General features: G+C 52.8%; 1 long non-coding RNA gene across 2 annotated transcripts; it reads right to left on the reverse strand.

Annotated features, from left to right (window-relative positions):
* Positions 1-15,717: 15,717 nt before the first annotated feature.
* Positions 15,718-25,154, reverse strand: LOC134470699 (uncharacterized). 2 transcript variants are annotated; one of them, XR_010039763.1, is made up of 3 exons: positions 23,844-25,154; positions 21,644-23,552; positions 15,718-15,782 (listed from the first exon to the last, which is right to left on the reverse strand). It is a non-coding gene; the product is annotated as an uncharacterized LOC134470699 (long non-coding RNA). The 2 variants fall into 2 exon arrangements; XR_010039764.1 differs by having other exon boundaries at positions 21,644-21,763; positions 23,844-23,903.
* Between the last annotated feature and the right edge of the window lie 991 nt (positions 25,155-26,145).

Consider the following 26,145-nt stretch of genomic DNA (forward strand, 5'->3'; position numbering starts at 1 on the left):
GTGGAGCAGGACTCAAAAGGAGTAACAAAGGTAAGGATTATTGAAAAAGAAGTGCTGGTAACAAGAGTAACCATAAGAAGGGAAAGTGTGCTCCTCAGGGCGGGAGCTGGCCAGTGAGAATAGCTCAGGGCCCAAGGCCCAGCGTGGTGGTGCATGCTGTAATCCCAGCACTCAGGAGTCTGAGGGAAGAGGATTGTAGCAAGTTTGAGGCCAACCTGGGCTACACAGCGAGTTCAAGTATCCTAAACTACATATTGAGAATCTGTCTCAAAAAAAAAAAAAAAATCATGACCCTATAGGAGCAGGTTCTGGGTCTCTCAGGGTCCTGGGATTATTGGAGGCTAAATCGGGCATTGCCAGGAATAGGAGTCCTAGACCAATGGGATACCTAACTCAGCCCACCCATCAGGAAGGGGAATTTTTGCCCATAAAGTCTTCAGAGGAAGAGTCATGGCATTCCAAGCCCACCAAAGAAGTGAAAACCACAACGCACAGGAGGTTGAATGCAACCCAGGGCTTTGTACTTTTGGTGTTGCCCAGGCCTAGGGGGTTTGGGGTACACAGGCTTATATTTTCTCTATTGGTTTTCTGATATTTTGACACAGTCATCTTATTCTGTCTGTTTTCTGGACAATTGTTCCAAGGCTTTCTGTTGTTTACCTGTCCTTGTTCTGCCTTCAGAGGGACCCTCCTGTCTATAGATGGAGTCACAAGGGCATCTGACGCAGGTTCCTGGTGAGGCCTGGGGTCCTCTTCCCTCAGACAGCAAGCCCTTCCAGCTCCTCATGCTCTTGTTCTCAGATTCTGAGAGGAAGTGGGGTCTCTGCTTGCTCGCACATGGTCCTTCCTTGTGGCTATGGTCCTCAGGCTGAAGCTCCTTATGCCAGACCCCAGCCCATCCTTGCTCCAGGCATGGACAGTGGCTGAGCCTAAGAACATCTCAACTGAGAGATGTGCCAGTTCCAAGCATGAACTGTTGGAGGTCCCTGGGGGTCTCATCCTCCAGCTCCAATGTAGGAGGCACTGCAGAGAGCTGTGGGGTGGGACGGTGCCCTCTATCCTCCATCCTGGGCTGACAACTTATGACAGTCCAAGCCCAGAGCCCCAAAGGGAAAGGGCTGAGGCCAGAGAGACTTCTTAGTGTGGCTTGGGCCCATTAGAAACCCACACTGTCCCTATTGAGGCTTCAGGGTGACAGCAATTGGTCTGTGTGTAGATTTAGGGACAAGGGGGTCCACAGATATATGGAGAACCTGCTGACCACTCTTTGTGTGTGTTTGCTGAAAAACACTCTGACAGGGGCTGCTGGTGAAATTTGTTTGAGTTTGATGACATCAGGAGCAAGGGAAGGGGTGGTGACTGAGGACCTACATAATCCATGAACTGTGACTGTTATGGGCGGGGGGGGGGGGGGCTCTGTCTTTCTGAGAGATATAGCCAGAGGATGTGAGACAGTACTTCCTTTACCCCAGCAGGCCTGGCTGAGTATGGGAAGCCCCACTCACAGACAGAGGCATGCTTCCTGGTTGGCAGGGCTCTGCTTGGAACACTTTTATGGGCTGTTAATTGTTATGCTTCCATTTAATTCTGGGTGTCATTCCATGTCAGCCAAGCCCGACAGGCTGGGATTTATGCTTCCAAATTATGGGGCTTTGGCTGTTCAGAGGTAAAACAATTACCCATCAATCAGCCACCAACCAGCACTCGCTGAGGCTGACAACCCTGTTAGCGGGGGATGGGTGGTTATGGCCCAAGAGAGACCCCTGGAGAGGCAGGATGGCATCCGAGGACCGAGAGGCTAGGCAGGTCCCACCCTAGTGGCCTGGCCCTGTGAAGGGACCGGATCTCCTGGGAGGCAGGAGCCTGGCATCTGTACTCCCCACAAAATTCACAGAATTGCTGGGACTTTGGTCAGCCTTCCACATAACATGGTAGATGTGGCCTTAGGTGGGTGTCATCCCAGGTGGGCTGAGGGTGACCTGTGTAAGGGTGCTGCAGAGTCATTGAGAGAGCAAAGCCAGGCTTGTGCTGTGCTGAGGATCCATGGCCAGCCACAGTCACCAGGCCAGAGGGTCAAGAGAGCCAAACAAGACAGACAGATGTGGACTGACCCCATGGAGGGGAAGCCTTGGCTCTCACAAGGACAGCCATGATCTCGAGGTTCAGGAACCAGGAAGCCTGAGGCCAGGTCCTGCTTGGATCTGTGAAAATGCAGAAACCAGGGCTTGGCTGAAACAGGAGGATGAGCTATGCCACAAGGCACTGCTGGGGAGCAGCTCTGATGTCCTCTTGACTTGGTTTCCCGCTTGTCACTACTGGGCACTGACCTAAGGTATGTGGAAGAGGAAAACTGTGCTGCCTTGGTGGGGGGACCTTGCAGAGACACCCAGGTCAGGCCTTGGAAGGCTCTGCTGGAGAAGTGGTCTGAGCAGTGTAGAGGTACAGGGAGGTGGGAGAAATGGGGCAGATCAGATGAAGCTCTGGAAGACACAGACAGACAGGGATTAGGGGAAGACCTCCTGGGCCCACAGAGCAAAGCCTGCCCCAGCACTGGTCCTGGTACAGCTGGAGTGCAGTGGGGGTCAGCCAAGCTCTGGGGCCCTTCACCCAGGGTAAATCCCTTTCCATCACTGTGCCCTGCAGGGCCTGTAGGGCTGATATGAATGTGCAGTTGTGTACAGACATGTTGTGTCTCGGATGACCCATTGGTTGCTGTTGGGAACAAAGGGAGAGTGAGACAGCCAGGACAGATGGGTCCCTTGGCTGGAGCCCTCTAGGCAGGGGGGTGGCTTCTCTTCTTACTTTCCTGGGTGGCCATCCTAGCCTCATTCACAGTCAGCCTAGACTCTCCTCTGCTGGGCATAGTGCCCAGTTGGGCAGGGGCGGAGACTTTGAGATGGCTAAGGCCAGTGTCCTGGGTGAGTGTGCAGAGGCCTTCCTTACCTGCTGTCCCTGTCATACCCCAGCTGGCCCTGAGACCCTTCCCCACATGCTGCATGAGATCCCCTGGGCCCACCCTCCCCTCTGCATTTTGGCTCTGTCCCTGTTCTGTGGGGATCCATTTGCTTGGAGAGGGCAAGCCAACTTGGGGCCCACCCCAACCTCAACTTCCTCCCCAACAATCTGAGAGCTCACTGTGGGGCCACAGGCTAACCCTCAGGGGCTCTGAGATTCCTTCTGGCTCACAGAAGCTCTTGGTGCTTGCATGTAGGCCACTCAGAGACAGGGCTTGTCATCCTGGTTATTTGTCTGCTGGTCTGGTAGCTGCCAATGATGACTGGTAGGGGCCAAGCAGATAGATGAGGTTACTGGGTCACCATTGGTCTGCATGGCTTCCAGGTGGCCCTGCTCATTTCCCATTCCACCTGGGTTGGAGTAAAACTGAGAGGACATGACCTGGACCTCTGGATTAGGGTTATATGACCCTGGAGTCAGGTTCTCTGGGGCCAGGCAGGTTAACGCTCCTCAGGGCCCTCATGGGCAGAATTGGTTCTACAGCAGAACCGTCAGCATTGTGCATCAAAATCTTCCAGACTAGAAAGAAAAAAGTCCTCACTTTCTCAGCCCCATTTTCATCATCTAGTACTGTCCTAAGTATATCCAACTTCCTTGAAAGTCAAGCGTCACATGGTTGCAACACTCATGAGTCATTCACGCCTGTCCCCCGGTCACTGCAAGTATGTGCGTCTGCTTTCCATCCTGAATCTGCTGGTGGGCGAGACCCTTGGGGTGTGTTAAATGCAGGGGGTGGGGCAGGCAGGGCGCTCTAAACACACGTGATCGAGCATGTGCAGCTGCCTGCTATCTGTCTCTGGTGTCCCATCCTCTGGCTGACTGTCCTGGCTGGGCTTTGTGTTGAGATGGGGACACCCCCCTGGGGACACATGTTGGAACTTCTGAAGAAGTCACAGCTTTGATTCAGGACAGTAGGTCCCTGGAGAGGCAAGGCGGGGTGCTTCAGAGCTCCCCAGTGGACACAGGGTAGGCAGGAAACTCCCTGGACAACTTAGCCCATTGGGCTTCAGGGGGGTATTGCTATAGGGAAGCAAGAGGTGGCCTTGGGGCATCCCCCCGACCCTCGACTCCCTACCACAGGCTGGCTGGAGGGATCAGAGCTCATTTTCCCTAGGGCATTGCTGAGTAGAGCAGTCCCAGGACTGCTCCACAGCCTTGTGCCCACGCCCATTCCAGGCCTCTTCCTGCCACGCTTGGGCGGCCACACTGGCATTTGGCGCCCGGGGAGCTGCTGACAGTGCGCGTTCCGCCTGCTGGGGAAGCGCTGCCAGCCTGTTTGGAAATGTCAGGCTGGTGGGTGGCAGGCCCTGCCTAGTACCCTGCTAGTGCTGATGATGCTGGACACAGGCTGCGGCCCTAGTGATGGAGCCAGGTTGAGAGCCAGGCTTTTTTCTAGGGCCAAGAGACACTGCAAGGTAGGGAGGGCTTATTGGAAGCTCCAAGCCACCTGGGAGGGACCAAGTGCGCTGTCCTAGCAGTTGTGACACTGATGGACCAGGGTCCTGCCCTTGCCACTGTGTGGCTGTGGTGGGCCGGTCGATGTGGAAGAGTGATGGTGCACTCGGGACTGTGGGGGGTCTGCAGGAGGTTTATTGGCATCTGCTGATTTCCCAGGGGGGCCTTTGCTGGCAACAGCCACCATGTTCCCTGAGAGCTAACCATTCAGGCTGGAGGAGGAGACCAAAGGCACGTTGGATGAACTCTGGCTGTGGGCTGCCTGGGCCTCAATGGAGCCTTGTAACAGATGAGATGGGGGTGGGAGTGGGGGGGGGTGCCAGTGGACAGATCTGTGCTTGGCTCGATCCTTGGTCAGGTGGCTTCCTATGCAACCTAGCCCTGTTGGTCAGTACCTCAGTCTGCCATACATGCTGAAAGCGCCTGTTTTGCTTGTCAGTCAAGCTGGTCCTTTGTGGCTCTGGGGATCTCCATATCTGCTCTGCAAAGGAGCTCCCCACATCATCTGGCACGTCTCCTCTGTGCTGTTCTTCCTTGGTCAAGGATGCACAGAGGCCTGAAGGGTCTCAGGCAAAGTCCATATGCCTCCCAGGACTGTCACAACTCTGCTCAAAGTGGGACTCAAGTCTCCACATGGGCAGAGACTCTGGCTCAGAGTTGAGGTGGTTGCCAGGGGTTGGGGGAATCAGATCTGGCCTAGGGCCCACAGCTGGATGCTGCCCCTCTGTTCAGAGCCTCAGGGAGATATCGGGGCCATAGATGGTTTAGGGTTGGTAAGGAGGGACAGGTGGCTGTTTTGAAGTTCCTAGTGGGGGGGCTTGCCTGGGGTATCTAGTACACAGTAGGCACAGATGGCTCTTGGCAGGACATGGGCCCCCACTCTGTGGTGCCAGCTGCCCTGAGCTAGGCGTGGAACAAGACTTCCGGGAAGCACAGAGGGGTAGGGCTGGTTGGAGCCAAGGCAGTGAGACGGGAACTGGACCTGACTGATCCTTTCTCCTCATATGGGTGCTGTGGGCACCCAGGGGTACAGAGACTCCTTCTGTCCAGCCCTGTCTGAACTTTTAATTCTTTTGTCATTATGGAAAGAGCCACGTTTCTATAGAAAATAGAAACAATAAACCATAAAACCATGAAGAGAAATAAAAAGTTGCTACCTGCCTCTTGGGTGGGCTCCTTGCTATGTCTCCTGGGCTTATGCCATAGGCCAGTAGTGCCAGGCACACCCTCTCCCCCCATCATCGGTGCCTCCAGAAACATAGCTTCAGTTGCCACCTAAAGTCCTGGTGAGAGGATCTCTCCTTCATGTGACCGTCTTTCTGTCAGACACTTGGGCTGTACACAGCTTCTCATGGCTATAAATGAGGCTCGAGAGAAAGTCCAGAACACCTTCTATTTTCCTCCTCGGGACCAATTCCTGGCAGTGGCTAATGGGACCTCAGTGGAGCTGGCTGATAGCCATAGCCTTGATGGCATTGCCATTGTAGGGTGCAAAGCTCCACTGGCTGCCAGCTCTGCCACCGCCCGCCATGCTGGGCCCAACCACAAATCTATCCCTAGCCTCTCAGGCGGAATGGAGGTATCCCTCACATTTGCGTCAGACCCAATCATAGGCCTGGGGACTGCTGGGATAGGGCTCTGGGTTCAAATCTGAACATGCCGCTTTGAGGGCCTCTGTGTCCTCGTCTGCCACTGCTACTTGGTGTGACCGTTCCCTGTATGAGCTGTGAGAGGAGCCCTTCCAGGGCCTGGCTAGTGGACACAGCTAGATACCAGGAATATGGGGCCCCGGGCACATAGGGACCCCTAGGTGCCTTCTGGTGTCAAGGAGGTTCTCACCATACCAGGCCAGGCCCTGCCAGTCCCTCGCCACCACAGGTAGAACAAATAGACTTGCACTAGGGCTGAGTGGTCAAGGATTGCCCTATTGTCAGTAACCAGCCTTGATATCTACAAGGCCCGTAGGAGGGGCCTTATTTCGGGGACTGGTTGAACCTGGCGAACTGCCTAGGGCCTGGGCATTAGGTTCTAGAGTGACAGGCCCCTGAAAATGAACAGTCAGGAACTGTGGGAAGGAGCTGGTTACAAGTGTGTGTATGTGTGTCTGAAGGGCTGTGGGACACCAGATCGGCAGGCTGTGAGCACGTGTGTCTTTTCCTGGCCTCTTGTCACCCTGCAGGATGTTGGCAGCCTGTAGGAATCTGCCTTTTGACTGTGACTCTGAATGGTGACTCACCAGCATTCCTCTGAGTTTTGTCCTCCCTCTGGCCCCTAATGGCCACCATGCCTTGGCTCCACAGTTGACTACCAGTTTGTCATCTCCCTCACACTGTGGGTTTAACTCCCAACGTCACCAAGTTCTTGGAACAGCTCAGAAATCCACATGCATCATAGTGACAGGTGGCCTGTGCGGTGACAATGCTTACACATTTGAAGAGCATGTGGCAGGTGGGGGAGGCAGAGGGGCCAGTTAGCAAAGATCTATAGGCAACAGGGCCTCCATGGGTCAGGGTTGAGGTGTAGAGGGTCAGGACTGATGTTGTTCCCTCCCCTAAGGATACACCCCCAGTCCTGGGCCACCGGACCCCAGGATCCCTGCAGACTCCTCAGAAGTTGGACAGAGTCCACAGTGTTACTGTGGCCATGGGCTCAGACTGCACCCTCCTGAGGTGGGACCGCTCTCCCAAGACGAGGCTCCATGCAGTAGGCTTCCACCTCCTTTGAGCAGGTCTCCAGGAGCAGCCACACTCCTAGATCAATCCTTGTCAGATAGGTCAGGATGCTCATCAGACAGGTAAGGCTTGCAGACAGAGCCCAGGGAGATGGGCATATCACGTCTCTAGGCCATGCAGTAGTCAGTGTAGCTGCTCTTTGCTATCTGCTGACCTGGGCCCTGTTTACCCTGAATCCTGATCTCTGCTTCCTCCAGTCTGGCAGGTTCTTTTTCAATACCCTTGGTACCTGTCCTGCAGCTGACCAGATTTTCAAACACTCTTTTTCTTCCACCTGGATCTTCTTCCTCCAACCTCTGTCAGTATACAGCTTCCCATTCTGAAAGGCCCACTGGGGATGCTGTGTCTGAAGGCATTTTGATGTGGGCTCTGCTGCCCCGGAGGCATGAACTGGGCCCTTTGGGCAGCTTCATCCCTGGACCAAAACTGCATGTGGGTCATAAGACCCTCCTGGGAAGGTTGGGGCCCAGAGCTGAGAGGCCATATCTACCTTCCTAGGGTCTCTAAATCCAGGTACTAGACTGTAGCTACAAAGTGTCCTCCCTATATTTCATGCACCTCCCACCAGTGATGAGCATATTTTCCTTAGCATCACCCACCAGACCCAAGAAATGTGGTACCAGGATGGGAGGGCTGAGATTCTGGGTACCCAAGAGTCTTCCTCAAGCATGAGCTCCATTCTGAGCAAGAGAGGAGTATCTTCACTTTCCTTTTACTGAGTTCAAGACCAGATAGAGGGACAGTGCCAGGCACTAATAAGACCTGCAGAGAGCACACTGATATGGACTGAGCTTGGAGTGGAGCTGCCTCTCAGGCTCAGGCCCAGGGCAGGTGAGCTGAATGAGGCTGCAGCCCTTGGCCTGGATCAATGGAGCTGTGAGCGTCCTGTATAACCTATGGTTTTGCTGAGCACAAAAACTGCCAGATGTCACTTGAGTAGTGGTCATCTTGTTGTTTGAGTGAAGCCGAATGTGTAGGTATTCCAGCTACAGTGGCTGGATGAGGGCCACCCATCTATCTGTCTTCTGCCGAGACTCCTCCAGATCCAGTGCCGACCTGGGCGGAAAGAATTCCTGGGGAAACTGGTTTAAACGGGGTTCACATGTCCCCTTTGGGAACTTCTCAGTGCCTTTAGCATGCAGATGTTGGTGAATCTGAGCGCAAATAGGTAGCCCAGGGGTGAATGGGGCTGGGCCAGGACCTTGTCAGGGGCTTGGGAGTTGGCTTGGACTGCCCAGGACATCAGGGCCTGGAAGGAGCAGTAGGAGGTCTCAGTCCCTTTTGGACACCTCTGAACTGAGGTAAACATTCAGTCATTTCACGCCCTCACTAGGCAGTGCTTACAGATGGGGCTCAATAGACGTTCTGTTGGTTATAGGAAGAACCTTCTGACCATCATGTGGGATACACTCCCTGTGGGTGGGGCTTTGAGACAGACATCCTCCCCCAAAGTGTGACTGTGACTGGAAATCAATGTGTGACCCAGACCCATAATCAAAGGGTGAACGATATCTCAGATCCAGGTAGACTAGCATCTGCAGTTGAGGTGTGAGCAGGACCTGCAGTTTGTTCCCAGCTCTAAGTAGAGGAGAGCCACCGGGCAGGGGCTGAAGTTTGCATCAGACTCTGGGCCTCATGGGATTTTATAACATGCTTTGTTTTCATTCTGTTTGCGCGGATACCTTCTATTTGCTTCCTGCGATGCTTGTTTTCCATTTCCAGTGGTGCTGTAAGATTTCCTTTCAAAATATAATCACTTAAGAAAAAGAAAATCTATTTGAAGAAAGCCCTCAAGTAAACAGCAGTGAGGCTGTGGGTGGGACACAGGGTGAAATGGATCATGGGCTTTGGTGGTGGGGGTAGAGAGAAATGGGAGGGGGTGTTAGGGAGAAGAGCTGAGGAGGGGTGAAAACCCTCCCAGGGACACGCCCAGCCCTTTCAGGGACACACCCAACCTGCCCTGGACTCCGTGACTGCCAGCTCAGCAAACCCCTCTAGAGGCTGTGGCAGTAACCTGTCTGGCCTGTCTTCCTCTGGGTCTCATGGTAACCTATGGCCTTTAATCTGGGTCCAGCATTCAATTGCCTGCCAATACCTAAGCTCCTCCATTGATGACAAACCCAGTATTATTTCACAGAACAAGTGAAACTCACATATGCTGAAGCTAGAATTGCCAGAGCCAGCCTCAGTGGGGATAGCCCATGCTGCATTTCCAGCAACTCTGCTGACTGTGGTCACATAGGTACCATGCTTGTGGCTCATTACTGGGGAGCCTGAGGCTCCGCATCATTTGGTCACTCTGCTTAGGCTGGAAAAGCCCCAGGAACTGAACATGCAGGATGTGCACGGGATGCCATGGGCCTAAATGACTCTAGGTCAGATCTTTAAGTGCCAAGCTCAGGCCTGTGTTGCCACTATTGAGGTGGATTTCTGGCAGCAGACTCTTGGGGAGCTGGCCTTGTACACCATCTACCACACCCACTCCTGGTAGGCAGGGACCTTTCTAGAAGGTCGTGGATGCTGCTGATGGATAAATCAGATTCTCTGCCAGGCTAGGAGTGCTGTCTGATGTGTAGTCATATTTCTCAACTTTTCTTGGAGGCAGCGGAGATGCTGCAGGTGGGCAGGGTGGGGGATGATCAGGGTCACAGGCTGGGCAAGGTGCCCAGAGGGGACACACAGTGCCTGATGTGAGCATTAACAGAGGAGATGTGCTGTAATGGAGCAGGGGACTGCTCAATGTGCTCTACTCTGTGACCCTGTGTCGCCATTCCCAAGGTCACATGTGTAACATACCTCTGGGGCAGGTGCATCCTGGGCACCCTCTGTGGGTGCTCTCTTTGAGATGTGCTAGAGTCTGGGGGCTACCTGCCCCTGAGTTCTAGAAGACCCAACCCCTCAGCTGTCGGGGTCTTGCTGTGTCTCTATGTGCTGAGCAGCTTTCCAGGGAGCTAAGCCCTGGTGAGGCCCCATCATAGTCCTAGGAGTTACCATGTCAAGATGATGTCTGGGGTCAGGACTGACCTTCCCTAGTGACAGAGCTTTGGGTAGGTGGCAGTCAGGCAGGTGTTTCTGCCCACTGCTGGCCTCTTGAATCTGCCTAGGGCAGCCTTTCTTTTTCCTGCTCCACATTTTCTGCCAAGGCATGTGCGAAGCTATGTGTGCACCACATTCCCATAAATCTTGGATAACTGATCAAGTGGGAATCTTGGCCACACTGAAGTGGCAGAGCCTATTGTCCTCCTGGGTCACACTCGCAGGTCACTGACACCCCTGCTGGCGACAACTTGCATGACCCAGCTATTCCCAGCTCTACCCTATGCTAAGGGAGGATACTGTCAGCTTCCTCCAGAAGTCTCAAAACAGAGCTCTGGGATCTGGCTTCCTCTGGGCTGACCTGCCCCTTAATGGTCCCAGACTTAGGGCCAGTCAGGATCTTCCTGCCGTTGGAGCCCCCAGCAAGGCTTGGAAGGGTTTGTTATTGCAACAGGGGCCTCTTTCTGCCTCTGCTCCTTGGAGATCCTCTTAGTAGCTAAGGCTGTCATTTGCATCCTTGTCCTAGCCAAATTCTCCTTCCATTCATCCTGTCTAGGAGACTGGGGCCAGCTGGGTGTTAGGAAAGGAAGCGTGTTTAGGGAGTCCATGGCCCACCTACCTGGCCTCTTGGGATGTCTTGCAAATTAGAAGACTGAAGTTTTAAGCTCCAAAGAGCAACAGGACTGCCCTTTAGCTCAAACCTATTGCAGTATCTTCAGGGAAACTGGACTTTCCAGGGATGGCTCCTTACAGTGCTGTAGTTCCAGGCCTTTATGGACCCTTGGAAGGAGAGAAGTGAGTCATGGGGCAGGTGGAAATGGAGAAGATCTTCCTCTTCCGAGGGGTGACTGGCAGCCTGTGGCCAATACTACAGGGACAGCACCATTTTTTTTCTTGTTGCCTTCAGAGGAATGGGTCAGCCTGTCCCATCTTCCTGTCCTGAGGGTCTTCATGACTTGAGCTCTGTGTGTTTGAAGCAGTGAGTGCTGCCTCCACGGGCTGTCCCTCACAAAGTGCTGAAATCAGCTGCAAGTCCTCGGCCTTGAGTTTCTTGGTGCTGTGCAGGCCAAGGGCTACCTGCCCCCTATCCCCTCTGAACCTTTGCTTTGCCTGAGCCTTGGGCTAAGGCCTCCAATGCAGGTAGCAGCTGCCATGGGGCCTCTTTCCTGTAGCCTGTGGTGTGCTGCAGCTGCCTCTCCTGGTGAGATTGGACCGTTTGGGTGAGTCTGTTCCATATCCTCCAGAAGAGATTCCACTTGTAACTTGGAGTCTACTTGGAGCATTTACACCACAGGAATGAACAAAAATGCATCCGATCAGAGCCCCTGCCTGTAGGCCTTCAACCTGAAGGAAGCCTCTGCCCACTTTGCTAAACAGCTGCCATCTCAGGACCTGCCTCACTCCCTGACAGTGCTTGGAGAAGCCTCATGGGCCAAGTCAAGCCTGCTGCCAGAGCTTAGGGGCTCCAGAAAGAACTCTGCACCTGGCCTAAGGCTGAATGTGAGGGCGGCTCTGTCTAGAGCAAAGACAGTGCCTGCCCAGGTTCCCTGTGTAGACAGGGAGTTGGAGATGCCAGGACCTCACCCTGAGGCCTGCCCATACCTCCCAAACTCCTCTGGGCTTCCAGAGTGGGTTATAGAAGGGAGGGTTTCCACTGGAAAAAATTAATCCCAGAGTAGCTAGGATCCTTGGAAGCTCACCTCTAGCTCCAAAAAATAAGCAAACAGACCCCTTTGAACAGGATTCCAGGATGTCTCTAGAGTGAACAAGCCCAGCCCAGGAGCCAGAAATCCATGTCACCTGGCCCTGTATCTGCCTGGGCAGGCTGTTTATAAGGTGGCAGGCCCTACTGGAGGAGTAAGGTAGGTGTCTCCCCGCTTGGCTGCATAGTCCCACTCACAGGCTGTGTTGCTTCCATTCATCAGGCCTCAGGTCTCACCCTGCCCCCAGCCTTTGAAGCTGCAATAAATATTGATTCAGGTAAATCGATGTGCTTCTGAGGACTTGGGTCGATAGCAAAGTTACAAGGATCAGGGCAAAGTCATACACGTGCCTAACTCCAGCATCAAGGAAGAGCCATGGAGGGCCTGAAACAGGACCGGCCACATATCCAGAGTGCCAGTGCCATGGCTAGAGGCTCCTGAGGGGCTGAGACAGGGAGGGCTTGGTAAACACTGACCCCAAGCACTCACCTGGTCACAGCCAAAGGATTTGACAAGCAGCACCCAGCCAGGTGATCTCCCCTGTGCTGAGCTCTCAGATGCATGGCTGCCTCTTCCTGTCCCGTCCTGCATCTCAGCAGGTCTCCATCTGAGAGCTGCAAGTCCAGGGCATTCAGAGACTGTAACAAGGCTTTGCCCCTTGAGGTTTCTATTCCCCTGAGGTAGGAGCTCTCCACCTCCTAAGCCACCTCTTCCATCTCTTGCCTTCATAGCACCTCACCTGGTCCTAGGAGCCACAGAGGCAGACCGTTCCCATCAAACGCACACACACAAGGCCTGTCCCCTCCATCTTTCTGATCTCTTCGCCCAATCTACTCCAAATTTCTGAATGTCTCTGGGCCCATGGGGTCCTCCCACTCTCACCATGCCCCTGTATTGGGGATTTTGTACACACCGCTCATCTGCCTGGAACTCTTGTCTTTCCTTCTCTGTCACTGTCCACCATTGCACCCTCACTTCTTCTGAGCTCCCGCTTGCATGGACCTGTCCTTTCCTAGAGAATGTGGTTGGGGATACAGTCCCTGGAAGGAAGCCAGCCAGCCTCACAGTCATCCTAAGGGTGTAGCTGAGGGGGACGGGCTCAGGGATGCCATCTAGGTGGGTGGGTGTCTGTGCTGAGCCCTGTTTACCCTCCTCACACTGTCACCACCCCCCATATGTTTCCTTCCTTCTCTAATCACTGCTCATTGCTCTGACTTACTCTGCTGCTTCCTCCCCTTGAACTTCAAGGCCGGGTCTGGTGTGCTCCAGTGGGACCACTTTATTTATGAGAATTTGGCAAATGCAGATGTGCTGTTTCCAACTAACATCCCCAAATCACTCACGCTGCCCCATTAGTGGGGAAACCAGCCTGTGTACATTACACACGGTCTAAGTAGGAGCCGAGGCAGCGATTTTATAACCTCATAAAACTTTGGGAGTTTATTGCTATTGAACAAACATGTAATCCGATGCTTCAAGTTCAATATATGTAGCCAGTGGCACCCAGAGCCGGCAGCTCCCACAGCTGGGCTGAGCTGTGGAGATATTCAGGGGCTTTGAGCTGACTGAAGATTGATTGGGTATAGGAGAGAGGCAGGATTTATGGTGGCCATGGGGGGCTGGTCCTTCTGTATATTGACTATTCCAAAGATAACAAAGCAAAGGGGAGGTGCAGCCACCTGGGGGCTGGTTAGGGGTGCAGGGCAGAGTCTGTAGCAAAGGGCTATATGTTCCCTGGGGCAAGATGGGCTAGGATAGCTCCTGAGAGGGAGCAGCAAAAGGTCAGTCAAGGGGAGAGGTCAATGACTAACCCTCATCCACCAGAGGACCTTACCCATTCTTCTATCCAACCGTTCCTCTATCTATCCTTCCACCAGTCAATTGATCAATTGCTCGATCCATCCATCCAGTAATCTATACACTTGTCTACCCAACCAACCCACCACCATATATCCATATTTTCATCTATCTACCTACTTGTCCACTTATCCATCTACCTACTCATCCACTCTGTTCACTCATCTCAACATCCATCCATCCCTGTGTCTGTCTACTCATTCATTTACCTTCTATTTACCTGGCGCCTGGCCACCCATTCATCCCACTCTGTGCTGTCCCTCATTCAGGAGCCAAGATGTCTTTCCAGTGGCCCAGATGACCCAAGCCTGGGAAAACCAGCTTGATGCAGAAGATCCTGCAAGCTGACTTTGGTTTTGACCAGGGTACCTCCAAGAATCCTTTTCTGTCAGTTACTTAAGTTTATTTTAAATAATGAAGACCTTATTGTTAATTGCAATTTCTTTCCCTTTTCCAATCTTGTGCTGAGTACTTCTGCCAAGTTTGCATGTGAGTCCAAAATTGTCCATCCTTTGCATGTGTGTCATGCTGTTGAATTCCATCATCAACATCTGTGTAGGTGATATTCCATAGTGTGGCTGGCTTCCCCAGCACTGATGGAGATGCTTCTCATTGTTGGATATTGTAGATGGTTCTGTCTTTTTTGTAATTATAAGTAATGCTGTGGCTTCCATTTGAGCCAGAGTGGTTAACTCTGCCCCTCTGAGTACTGACTGGCACAGATTGCAGGGGAGGGTGCTCCCGGGTCGGAGGCTAAGCATCTCACTACTCTGGGCACGTCTGATCCTATCACCTCTGGGCCTACCCTGTTTATCTGTGGATTTGGCTGAGGAGGGACTTCTGTGGGGCCTGTCAAAGTGGCCTGGTGCTTTCAGAGGTGTTTGGTGGGGTTCACATGGGGGCGAGGCCCCTGTTTTGCACAGCTCACATCACCAGAGTGCAACCATCTGTGCCACCTCATCTGTAGTACACTCACGTCTTCTGTGATGTTTTTGCTTCAGATCAGCTTATGCCATGTTAATGGTATTAATTTTTTGTCACGTTAGTGTCAAAAATTTACCCGACTCATTGCTTGCCTTTTAACTTGATGTTTTCTTTGTAGTCACCTGAGAATTTAGCTTCTGTGTAGTATACTCATCTTTGCTTTTATTCTTAGAAAGTTCTTTCCCACTGGGGATTCAGTAAATATTTACCTCTCTTTACTTCCTGTTCTGTTCTGTTAGCGCTGTCTTAGCCCCTATTCCACATGGGGAGTCTGCCCCCACCTCCGGTCCACAGGGTGCCCGGGGGCTTCCCTCCCTTTTTTCCTTCTTCCTCCCTACCTCTTTTCTTCCCTTTCTCCTCCTCCCACCTTTCCTCCTTCCCTTCCTTCTGGTGCAAGCTTTTCTTTACAGCCTGGAGGCTACCCCTCCTGAGGGCTAAGACGCTGGCATGGCTACCTGCGGGCTGTGAAGCAAGGAGATGGACCTTCACTGTGTGAGAAAAGATAGAGATGGGGGAAGAACATGGAAGCTGGAGCAGTGTGTAGGGTGAGCTGGGGACCCTAGAACACTCTTGGAGTGATTACTGACTGGGGCGGAGGGCACGTCTGTTCTGGAGGATACACATTCGAACTGTGCCTTGTGTTCAGGATACTGGATATAAGATATGAGTGGGGGCAAGTGACAGAGCTGGGTGGTAACTAGACCTCCCTATTATGCCCAGGGCAGTCTTTAGTCCTGCTTGGTGGGCCTCATAGAAAGGAGAGATAAAAACCCCTGATCACAAGAGTGGGGATGGAAACTGATCTTTGAAAGATGAGTTTGAGTGCACTAAAGACCGGCGGTGTGAGTAGTCAGTCATTTGCTTCAGAGACGTATTAGTCAGTTTCCCTTCACTGTGACAAAATACCTGAGAAAAACACCTTAAGAGAGGACACGTTTATTTTGATTCTTGACTTACAGTTTTATTGATTTCAGTTCATGGTTGCTCGGTTCCAATGTTTCTGGGAAGGTGGTGACATAGGAAGGGCAAGATGGAACAAAGCAGCAAATCAGCTCGTGGGAAGAGAGCGAGAGAGAAAGAGAGAGAGAGAGAGAGAGAGAGAGAGAGAGAGAGACAGACAGACAGAGAAATAGACAGACACAGACACACAAAGACAGAGAGACTGTGTGTTAGTGCGCATGTCAGGAGCTAGGACAAGATACTCTCTTCAAGGACATGCAGTCCAGAATGACTCACCTCTTCCAACTTTGTCCTGTCTCCTAGAGTCTTCACCATTTCCTGTGTTTCCTATGTTTCCTTGCCTCTAACACATAGCCTTTGGGGACTATTTAAAATCCAAACCATTGCTGGATGTGGTGGTGCACACCTGTAATCCTACCTACTTGAAGGACTGAGACAAAAGAATCACAATTTGGAGCCGTGCCTGGGCAAATTAGTGAGATCCTGTCTCAAAATAAACAATAAAAAGGGCTGGGGATGTAGAGCTCACTGTGATGGCCCTGGGTTCAGTGCCCACTAGCACTATCAGTCAATCAATCAACCAATGTAAACTATAGCAAGAGCTTCATCATGGCCTGAAGTGTGGATGATGACCAGCACGGAGGGCTGCATGTCCAGGCCTGGACTGAACCCATGGCAGCAGGAGAGACATACCGAAGACAGTTGGGACCTTCGTGCTCCCAGAGGAGCCTGCCTCCATTCTGCCTGGTCTACTGGCACCCCTCCCACTTCAGGGCACCAGTGTTTGCTGGCCTGTTGGGAGGAGGCCACGCTTTTGTCCTCACCCACAGGGGACATGTATGGATGAGTTCCAATGCAGATGGTCTTGGGTGTGAATCCAATCGCTGCTTACATGAAAGATGCCAGCTAAGCCTTTGCCCATCTTGGAGCCTCAGCTACTTTACCTATAAGGTGGATTATCAGTCACTGAGGGTAATACGTGTCAAGAGCAGGTCCTGGTGGGTAGGAGGTCTTCCTACTATGTTTCAAAAGTGTTTCCTCCCCAAGACTTCCTGGACCCCTTTGTCACAAGGCTGAGTTCTCCTCTTCTGCCTTGTTGTAGTCAGGGGTTGTGCAGAGAACAATTAGAATCAGGACATGGAGTTTATAATATTTTTATAATGGTCACCAGGAGTTAACACAAGAAAATGCAGGAAATCTATCTGCAACACCAAAGACATAGAATATTTAGTCAAGGGCCTAAATCCCACAGCAATGTTCCACATGAGTTCGGATGAAAACTCAGAGCTCATGTCAATGCCTCCCCTGAGTCCAACAGGAGGTCCAGAGCCCACAAGAAGGACTCACGCCAGTCTCTTTATGGATCTGTGCTGGGAAGGCCCAAAGGTCAGCAGTGGAAGCCAGAAAGTCCATGCCAGTGGGGTGAAGGAGCTGTGCTGGTAGATTGAACTGGAGCTGAGAAGTCACACAAAAAGATCAGGGCTGTCCTGAAAGGCACCACAGCCATCCTTAGCCACACAGAGGCCCCAAGCTCCTCCGACAACAAGCACAGTCGAGTACCTGCCAGGAAGCCAGTCAGGGTGACGAGTTCATCCTGGAGACCAAGCAGCACATGTCTTCCCCTCTGGAGCCAGGAAGCAATGCTTGATGTGAGGAACAAAGCTTCTCCAGGAGAACCAATGTCTCAAACTCGTAGGAGAACCCGCAATGCCTCAATGCAACAATGCATTAACGCCTCAATGCCTTAACATCCTCCTTCTCCTTCTCCACCTATTTATGCTGGCAACTTTCCTCAGGTGGAGCATCTTCGCTCAGTGCCATGCTGATGGAATCCAGCTGGCGTTAAGTTGACCACCAGTTCTTAATCCATAACACACCTCATCCTTTTCCTCCTCTTTCTTTTCTTTTTTCTTTCTTTCTTTCTTTTTTTTTTTTTTTTTTTTTTTTTTTTTGTCTTTTTCCTTTTTATCGGTACCGGGGATCGAACTCACGACTGCTTACTTGAAGGCAGGTGCTTATGCCGCTGAGCTAAATCTCCAGCCCCCTTTTTTTTGCCTCTTTTTTTTCTCTTTCTTTTCTTTTACCTTCTTTTTTTTGTGACAAGGTCTCTATCTGTAATTCCGGCTGGTTTTAAAATCATTATGTAACCCAGGATGGCCTCCTACTCACAGTGATCTTCCTGCCTCAGCCTTCATAGTGCTAGGATTACAAGCGTGGGTCACCACCCCTAGCAAGTTCTTCCTTCTGTCTCATACTCTGTAGCCCCTCCGTGGGTTTGGGGGTCCCTATAAATTTCCGTGCTAAAGTGTGGACCTTCCATTATGAGAGCAACAGAGTCTTTGGAGAGTGATAGACTTAAGCTGAACATTTGTGCTCTAGCAACTGGGCAGTGAGGTGGCCCTGCAGGGTCCAGGAAGTTCTGAGAGGAGCATCTTGTTGTTTCCTTCCTTCGTCTCCCGCTCCTGCAGAGAATGCACCTACAGTGGCCCAGGTTACATTTCTTGACTTCTGGGCAGCAGAGGCCTTGGTGTGGGATGGGGGCAGAGCACAGGAGGAGCTTGTCCTGCTCCTCTGCAACACTAGCAGTCCGTGGGGTGGCCACTGGTGGGTAAGCCTGAGACACAATCTTCCCTGGCCCTAGTAGTTTCATTCTTTACTTACAGCCAGCTGGGTGACACAGTGAGAGGAGGCAGCTCCCAAGGAAGGACTGTGCAGGATGCGGACCAGGCCTCTAGGGTAAGCTCCTATCTTTTTTTTTTTTTTTTTTCTTTCCTTTTTTCCAGTACCAGGGATCGAACTCATGACCGCCTGCTTGCAAGGCAGGTGCTTATGCCACTGAGCTAAGTCTCCAGCCCCGTAAGCTCCTATCTTAGGGCAGGTAAAGCAAGAGATCTTTGGGTCACTGCAGAGCTATTTCCAAGCCAGGCATGGATGGGGACCAAGACAAGGCTGGCGCATGACTAGGACAAGATAGAGCCACATAGCAATACACTGGTCCCATCCTTGGCCGCAAGTGAAGCAATTCAGGCTTAGCTTGTCATGGAGAGAACTCAGCTACAGGATCACATGCATCCCCCATATGACTGGTTACCAGCACTGGCCACATTGACAGAGGCTGAGGCTTAGAGGGAGGGAGGGGTTGGATCTGCTTTGTCCAGGACATCCTATATAGAGAAGGGCTTGAAGCTATGGCAGAAGTAGGTACCAGGTTGTCAGTGTACACAGAAAGATTCAGGAGGATAATGCCACCAAACAGGTGTTAACTAAAAACAAACTCAGCAGATGATAGGCTCAGCCGCCACTGGCCCAGTAAATGCTTTCTCATGTTTGGGCTTCTTGAGGGGTTATAGGAAGAGGATCAGGGCCAGGCCTAGGCCACTGGGACTGAGGACACAGTGTGGAGCCAGTGAACACCTAAACTGGTTATGGGCTGAGTGACAGAGTGGGCTGTCCTCTGGGAGCAAACTTCAAGCAAACCAGGGTCAGCACAAGTCTTAGAGGCAAAGTGGGAAGCAGAGGTTCAAGGTAGAGTTTCCAGAGCCTGATCTGCTGTGATCAGGACTGGGACAACCTCTGTGCATCCCTGTCCCTGGGGATACAATGTAGCAAGTTAAGAACACTGCAAGAATGGTGAATGAGAGGGACCCTTTGAGTGGGGCAGGTGACCTCTGGAGGGCTGGGGAGGCTCCCCACCTGAGCCCCAGTCTGAAATGGGGGTGTCCCTTGTGTGGGCCCAGCTTCTCCCACACAACAGCTGTGTCATCATTATGGCTGAAGCACAACCCAGCTGCAGGGCGCGGCAAGTGCTGTGTTTAGAGGATTAATGGACAGGCAGAGGAGGGGTTGGACCACTTTCTGGCTTGTCACAGTAATTATCAGTCTCGATTAGCACTCAACCAAGGCGTGTGCCCAGTGCCCAACTTATTACTGCTAATTACAGGGACTCGGTAGCCCCTCCAGCCCTGGTCAGCCCCATCATGGCCCCTGCCCTGTGGAGGCCTAGGGATTGGGCTGTGGGGAAGGGAATAGCGGATAGAGGGCTGGAAGCAGTCAGTCGGGCTTCTCTACCAGCCTCCATTGCCCTGGAGAAACTGGATTTTTGGAGCCTAAGTCTTGCTATGTAACCAGCAGATTTGAAGAAGAACGGGACAGAGAAATCTGCCAGGGTGCATGTGGTTCTGCTGCCGAGAGCAGGGGCCTGAGAGCTTGCAGCCTATGCTCCCTATGCTCCTCCCCAGCCCACCCCAGTCTTGGTGCCTTGGGACCATCCACCCCTTTACCCACATTCCACTTCCTGCCAGACCATCCCAAGATCCATAGAGACTGGAGGCAGGTTGTAAGACTCATTCACTCAGCAAACCCTCTCCTGGGATATACAGGGCTGGGGTTTGGGGTGGAGGACTAACCTGGACCCTCCAAGATGTCAGATTGTTCAAGTCATCAATTTTCATGGGGATACGTGTCTTTCTGCAGGCTCAGAGCTACAAGCGTCACACTTGAGTGGTCTGGAAGGTCCTTGGTCTCTCTGGCTGCTCCGAGTCCAGGGCAGCTTTATGCTGCACACCCTGGGCATGGCTGGAGCAGGCAGACAGGCCCAGGGTTTCCTCCTGTTCCTTGCTTGCTCCTCGGCTGCCTTGGCCCTTGTAGAATCCTCTCTGGTCTCCCTGTGAGCTTTCAGGCCCCATGGTTCCCCAGGAGCAGTGCCTGGGACTCTTCAGATTTAAATGCAGCCCCCGAAAACTGAGACCTACGTGCGGCCAGCGTCTGCCCTCACCTCAGCCTTTCTTGCGGTTCTCGGATGGGTGGCCCTTTCCTCATCATGGGGACTGATCCCACCGCACTCTGTTGAGTCTCCGCTGAATTATGGATTTAATAGCAGAGGAGGCTTGCAGGGCTGCTCGGGAGGTTCCGTGCTGGCTCAGGGCCCCAGGAGGCTGGGGTAGCGGGGTTGGGGGGGGGGGGACACGACAGGCCCTGCCTTTGTCCGTGCTCACCCTGCTCCCTGTCAGCGCCGCAGAAGCAAACTGAGCGAGATTTATCTTCCCTGGCTTTACGAGGTACTAACTGAGAGAAGGCTGAGAGGCAGAAGCTGAATAATTGATGGCCCTGGCTCACTGGGGGATCCGCTGAAGCTGATGGGCTGGGGCTGAAGTGGAGGGCTGGTGCGAGGACTGGGGTGCCTCCTCAGTCACTCCTCTTACCGAGAGCCTCAGCTCCATCCCAGGAGCACCCCATGTCTGCAGGGGAATCTGGCCTCTTCCAGTGTGCTCTTTCTTTTTCATTTCTCTCTGTATCCCTACTCCAGCAAGGAGGCAGGGAGGCACCCTCACCCTCCAGCCGGCTGCTCTTGGCTGCCAGGCCCTGGGGGCAGCTAGCTGCTCCTCAGGGCAAAATGGCTGCAGAGCCCTGATTGTGCAGGGCACAGTTCCTTCCTAAGGTGGTTTAATCTGTAGAGGGCTCTCAGTGACCACAGGCCTGTGCTGTCCCTGGGGCCTCACCATGATACAGTTGCATATTTTCGTACCTTTTCTCTCAAAGCCAAAATAAAAAATAGAGAGAAAACTGTCTAGATGACCCTTTCAAGGCTGGGCTGGGATGGAAGAGGAAGGCAGAATCTTGTTTCATAAAAATGAAATAAATCTCTCCGCTGCAAAGAAGCAAATACCACTGAATCACACCCCCCAGCTCTTTCTAAAAATTTAAGACAGGGTCTCAGTAAGTTACCCAGGCTGCTTTTGAGCTTTGGATCCTCCTGCCTCAGTCTCTGGAGTAGCAAGAATGATAGGCTTGTACTACCATGCCCTGTCCCAGGCAAATTTTCTAATGCAGTGCCTGCTGCAGGGCAGGACCAGGAGGAGGGGCACAGAGGCCTCTCTGGGCACCAGTCTATGGCCCACTCACCTGTCATGTCCAGGCTCTGTTCTCCTGAGTAGAGTTCTAGTCCAATCTGCCTCAGTGTACCTTCTGGGCTCTGGCAGGAGCCAGTCTAGGGGACACTGGCTTCATAGGCTTTCCCAGTTGCTGGAATTAATGTAATAGTGTCACACTCCAAATGCCAGTACTTTTGAGAGAGTCACAGGGAAGGAGATTGAGTTACAAGAACCAGGGTGACCTAAGCTACCCTCTGTCAGGTCCACACTCCGTGTGAGTAGTCCTGGATACCCATGACCCTGTACTTTTTACTGGCTCCACACTGTGTCCTTGGACCCAGTACCCTGGGCCTGGGCCTGGGCCTCTGCCTGAGACCCGCCCCCTCCCCCCCAGAGTCCCGCACAGAACAAAATATTTACTGGGCCAGTGGAGGCTGGGCCTATCATCTGCGAGTTTGCTTTTAATTAACACTTGTTTGGTGACAGTTTCCCTCCTGAATCTCCCTGTGCATAGACAGACACCCTTGGCCTAGCATAATCTGCTGAGCCCTTGCTCAAATATAAGCAGCTTTGCTGCTTTCTAAACAGGACTAATCCAATTAGGGTTTTGGGGACTGAAGGTGGGCAATGGCTCAGTCTCTGACACCTACAGGTCCAAGCAGGAGAAGCTGGGGCAGAATCTGTTTTGGGAGAGAGGGTGGGGTCTTGGGGCAGCCACCTGTCCCTTCACAGTCTCACCAGGTCTCTTGCTACAGAGTGAGGGCAGTGGCCAGGAAACTCGGCTGAGAATGCTGGCCACAGACACAGCAGCCTTCACATGGGCCCATGCTGACTGGCTTCTTGCTGTCCCCTGGCCCTCACACTGTCACCCCATTTGTCCTCTCCAGACAGTAGCCAGAACAGTGCAGTCTTCATCCCTAAACCTAACTCTGTGAGAGACCAGATTCTGTCCTCCCCACTCCATTTCCTAAAGGACCAGCCAGGCACAAGGCGTGGGAGGTGGGGCTTCCATGTCCCTGGGAGACGGGGCCAGTTCTCCATAGCCTGGAACCACAGTCAATCCCTGGCGCTTGTCAGCACCTGTAGGGGTTTCCTGTCCCTATCCTGCTCTGGCTTGGCTGTGAGAACACAGGGCCCCAAGGCCTCTTGCCCTAGAGTTGTGCTCTGTGGCCTTTGAGAGGCCCAACTGCTGGATCTTTCCTGCCTGAGGCAGAAACTGCAAAACTACCCAGAACACACATGGCTCCCAGTTGACGGATTCAATTCAATTCCACAAATATTGACCCTGAGTCTAATCCACTCGTCCTCTAGCGCCAGCTCATTCCTCTGTGGGGCCCTATGCAGCAGCAGCCGTGTGTCCCGATTAATCCCATCCAGCAGTGCCACCAGTTCATGGTGAGAGAGCTGAGCTCATTCAGCCTGGTAGAGGGGTTGGAGGTGGGGGCTGATCTCTGCATGCCTGGGGCGTGAGAGGTCACGGTGGGAGAGGCAGGTGGGCTCATTGCACATCGCAGTTCCATCAGCTGAGGGCCTACTATGCCACACACACATCCTGAGGCCACACTGGGAGGGCCCTGGGGCTCATTCTAGACCTCTTGTCACGTCTGGCCAGGTGAACCAAGGGCTGACCCTTGCCCCCACCACTTGTGTGACACCAGACCAGTCCTCTGACCTAGGGCTAGCTGGTCAGAGCATAGGCCCATGCAGGGTATCTCAGCATGGAGTAGTGGGTGAACAGGGGCAGAGAAGAAGACACTCCTTTCAGTAGGACAAGCCCAGGTACCTGGAGAATGCAACAGATGCCCAGAATGAGCTACAGCCTCCCTCTGCTCCTTCCTGGGGTTGACCTTCTCCGTTCTTAGGGTTCTCCCTTTCCTTTATCTGGTCTCTTGGCTCTGTCTCTCAGCAGTTCTGCCTGGGACTTTATGTGGCTTCAAGACCTGGGGTGAAGGGAAGGGGTCTGAGAGAGCGATGGAGGGCAGGGTACCAAGGCTCAGGAAAGGAAGGGGCCCAGGGCAGCGTCAGGGCACTGGCTATGTGGTCTAGCCACTCTGTCCAGCCTCGTGTGGGCTAAGATGTGAGGATACTGCAGGGAAGTGTTGAAATTGAGTCTGCAGGGGCCCTGAGGCTTTGGTTTCTGGTCAGACACAGGAGGATCACAGATGTCCCACCTCAGTAGTCCACCAACCAGGCCCAGGGAGCCCCCCACCGCAGGAAGGGGTTGTGCTCACCTCCCTACCTTCTCAGCCCAGGCAGGGCCCCCAAGTGGGGGAACTCTTGAAGTCGGCCAGACTGTACCTGTGTGGAAAGGAAGGGCTGTGGGGCTGCTGGCCCTGAGCCGAAGCCCCAGGAAAACCCCTGCTCACTGGACTCTTGTTTGCTTCAGCTTTTCTGACTTAGCAAGTAATGTCTGCTGGGTACCGTAGCTCTGTGGTGACCTCGGTACGGGGACATTTATCAGAAATGGAACTGATGGATTAAAGTGGAACCAAGTGAATTGATTTTTTTCCCCTGGGCACTTAAATGCTGCTCTCTATCAGGCAGTCAACTCCCATGTGAGGTGGCCAGGGGAACAGGTAAGAAATGATAGGAGAGCTATGGGCCAATTGTAAGGGACAAAGCGGTGGTCATGGGGCAGGTTGGGTGAGCTGGATGTGGAAACAGGCCTGAGATTCCACTCCTGTCTGGCCTGTGGTAGAGGGGCCTTGACTACAAAAGTCTTGTCACCTCTGGCCAGGTGAACCAAGGGCTGACCCTTGTCCCCACCACTTGTGTGACACCAGACCAGTCCTCTGGCCTCTGAGTCTCAATGACTTTGGAGCAATTCCAGGAAAGGGATGAGCCAGTGATTCATTCATTCTTTCTTTCATTCATGCATATGACAAACACATCAGCAAATAGCAGATGATGAGCAGCTTTAGAAAGGCACAGGTAGGGATGGTAATGATCCAGATGGGGTGTGCAAGAGGCAGTGCCCTACCTGGCTTTCCACACTGCTCTACCCTGTCCCTTTTTTGTTGCCTGGCTAATTGGCCCCAAGTCCAGAGGTGGACTAGGTTGAGCATGTTGGTTCTCTTTGTTCTACTGCTGATCTATGAAGACAGCTGGAGGCCCCACAGGCTCTGCAATGCCCTGCCTCCTGACAGTGGCTCCTGGGCAGCTAGGATATGATGTCTACTGTGCCTGCCTTTCAGCCTGGCTGCCAATGTGTAGAATCAGTAAATGCTGGAGGGAGAAGCGCAGGTGAGTCAGCATCAGGCCTAGACTGGGTTGTAGCCCTGAAGAGCTCACAGTGGCAGGTAAATCCCCAGGGGGCCCGGGTATAGGCCACCTCTTTGGAGCTTGGGAAAGATGCATTTTGGGAAAATGCCTTGCAGCTAGTAGGTGGGGGACAGAACTAGAAATCTGGGCCCTGGGAACGTCAAGGACTCACTTCATCTTTTCGTAGCCCCTAACATATAGAATTCTCTAAAAAAAGGTGGTGACACAAATAAAATCCTGCATTGGACTGGGATATCAAGCTTTGGTTGAGGACCCTTATGTGGAGTTCTGGATCTGACCAGGGGAGCAGGGAATCCTGATGGTTGTTAGGGCTGTACTTGAGCCTACTTCACCCTGAATTTGGCCCACAGCATTGAGATAAAGCTGCAGAAGTCCTCTGTCCTCAGGTTAAATCAGTATCCAACAGCAGAGCCTGGCCCAAGCAAGCCAGGGTGGCCCAACCGTCAGCAGGGTTGACCCAGTCGGCTGTGGCTCTCAATCATTCCTGGTATCTTAATTAATCATAAGAAAATGCTGAGCCAGGAAACCAAAGGGCATCTGAGAGCTTCACTCCTGCAGCAGCAACCAGAAGCTTTAGGTAGTGGTGGGCATTGGGGAAGAACAGTCCAGGGCCTCCATGGCCACTGACCAGGACAGTGCCAGGTGGGAACTGTGGTCCCACCCAGGGCAGCAACACTTTCATCTTTCAGATCCCAGTCCCCACCAGATCCCAGCCTTACCACTCTGGGCTCTGAGCTCTGGTGTCTGCAGCCAGGGTAGGCCACAGGGGTCAGGGCATTCAGATCCAGTCCAACAACCTCCTCAAAACTTCCTTCCTTCCCCACAACCAATGCAGTCCTGAGCAACTTCCATCAGCCTTTGGGAGCCCTTTCCCCACCTTGCTTTGTAAATGTGGGTGGCACTATGGTCCTGTTCTTGGGCCCCCAAGCCCTCCTTTTTGTACAGCTGGAGCTTCCTGATGGTAGACTGTCCTGCTTCACTTAACCATGCATGGCCCCAGGCTACCGTGCATGGCTCCAGACTTCAGCCAAGAGTGGGACAGCCTATGTGGAAGCAGGCAAGCCAGGCTGTGCTCAGGGCACAGGGAGGGGAGTGAAAGTGTAAGGGGCTCCTGAGGTTGAGTAAACTCAGCACAAACTTGGTAAACAAAACTGTTTACTCAAGCTCTGCACTAATTGCTAATGACTCTTGGCCTTTGGACCTAGCTATGGTTCTTCAGACTTGGAGGTGAGCAGGGGCTGGGGTCTGGAG

The sequence above is a fragment of the Cavia porcellus genome, unplaced genomic scaffold (genome assembly GCF_034190915.1).
Source record: "Cavia porcellus strain 051 isolate PalLab524CR breed Dunkin Hartley unplaced genomic scaffold, mCavPor4.1 scaffold_16, whole genome shotgun sequence".
NCBI lineage: Eukaryota > Metazoa > Chordata > Mammalia > Rodentia > Caviidae > Cavia > Cavia porcellus.